Genomic DNA, 2,232 nt, shown 5'->3' on the forward strand with positions numbered 1-2,232 from the left:
GGGGCATTTTGATTTGCATTCATTAAAAAATTACTTTCAAGGTCATGTAGCATATTCTTCCCATCCTCCCATCACTTGGTCTAAACAGCTGAAGGGATAGGATCAAGGAGATTAAAATTCATTTGTTCAGACTTTACCTTCAGATGTTACTAAGCCTTCAGAGACCCCTCTGTTGTCGCTGCCACCTATCGAGATTCATGTCCAAAGTTGCTTGGGAAGTAGCCCTTTCTCTGGACTTTCCAGGTCTCTTATGTGTCGTATAGTCCATGTGGAGAAGGTATGAGTAAACTGTGCTCTCTGGCTTGTGGGGTCTGGTGTCACCCACTACCCTAGTCCCTCAACACTGTAGATGTCTAAGTGTGGTTGATTGTAAATGTGCAAACTCCAGCTAGTTTCTCCTGGCCCCCTTCTCCCACCACTAAATCTTCTCTTGGTTCATGTGATGTACTTTTCGAAATGAATCTTTAAAAGCTCCCAAACTAATTTTATCAAAATTAACCTCTAATTCCCTAAGAAATGATGTGGCCATGAAAATTTAATCAACAACCTGTTGCCTCTGTTATAAGAAAGCATCGTGTGACTGATAAGAGGGAAAAGATTTCTTTCCCCCAAGAAGCAAGCATTGATTGCACCGAATGTTCACGCTTACAAAAACTGTGGACAGCGTATTGTTTTTAACCATCACTGTGTGAAATGCATTTCTGCCCATCATGTTAATGTGGAAAGTTTTCTCTCCATCTGATTGTCAAAGTGACATATCAGAATGATTGAGATGGTGTGAACCTACTTGTTTTGTCTTTTATGAAGCGTGTTTGAGTGAAGTTAGAACCTGCTGATGAGGCCATGCCATGCCATTGCCAGGGTCTTGGACATGCCTGTGTTTGGGTTCAGTGTTGTACTGAGCGCTCATCATATGGAGAGTGATAGCATGCTGATAAAGTTAAAATCTGTTGAAATGTTGTAATCCAAATGGAACCTACACGTGTTAACATGCCCACGAGTGTACCAGCGTGGACTGGGCCAATGCATCATTTGAAGTAAGTCTGAGGAGAACCGAAGTTTTACATGTATTCAGAAACAGTCGCATGGATGGAGCTGCTTTTAGTCTGCTCTCCGTAAGTCCTCATGTTGTGAACTTTGCTGAAGCAAAGCTTGAATTAAAAGCACTCTGACTTCTGAGACCGAGAGCCCCCGAGGGCAGGACTGAGGGTGCTAGGGGTGGTCGTGCAATTGTCAGAGTGCCACGGACATTGGAGGTAAAAAAAAGCCCAGAGTTTCCATGAGCCAGGGTTGTCCTTTACGGGGACCAACATTTGGGACAAGCCAGATAGCACCCTTCTGACACTGAGTGTAAAGTGACATATTCTTTCCTCCCCAAGTAAGTGTGGGCATCTGAAAGGTTTCCCCCTTCCCTAATAGTGCCATGACTAAGTTTGCTTGGATGAATGATTTAAAAATATTTTTTAAATTTAAATTCAAGAGTCACAGGGACTAGCTACTGCTTTTTTCTGAATAATAAAAATACTGGTAAAGCTGCCTAAAGGATACTTTCTCTTGGTAACAAACAATGGAGAGTGAAAAAATGGAGAGATAATTATGTGGAGATTTATGTAATATATGTTCTGTGCAATTTTAATTTTAGTTTTTTGATGACTTTCATTGGGTGAGTGTGGTTAATCAATGTAAACAAATGTGGCTTGTGATGTGTCTATTCATTTAGATTCTTACCCTCCCTCTCTTGACACAGTGAGAACAAGATTGTAAGAACATTGCTGATGACTTTGTAGAATTACAGGACCCATTTATTCATACAGTATCTAAAAGAAGCAAACATTTCATTCTTTATTTGCTCTGTGACTTTTGTGTATAGTACAGCAACTACTAGCCATCACCTTGGAAGGAGCAATGTTGGCCTGTCTGTACCATTCATGATATCGATAGTGATATTGAGTCAGAGAATCAAGGAAAGGGTCTTTCTCCTGCCTAGAGAATGTCGTTGAATACTGGCAATTTATAAAAACAAGTCACAAAATCAGCATTGAAGCTGCTTAAACAGGTCCCTTCTCTCCAAAGGTAGTCCTCAACATTTAAAGACCCTGGTTTAAATTTCGGAAGAGATCATCTCCTCAGTCTTTCCCAATTACCAACCGTGCAGAGGCCAGGTGTGGGAAATTGGTGTGGGACATCAAGGATACAGAACTAAGACTTCATCCCACCTGGTCATTGCCTTCC

The sequence above is a fragment of the Echinops telfairi genome, unplaced genomic scaffold (assembly GCF_000313985.2).
Source record: "Echinops telfairi isolate 266 unplaced genomic scaffold, ASM31398v2 ScPeMD7_4;HRSCAF=17, whole genome shotgun sequence".
Taxonomy (NCBI): Eukaryota; Metazoa; Chordata; class Mammalia; order Afrosoricida; family Tenrecidae; genus Echinops; species Echinops telfairi.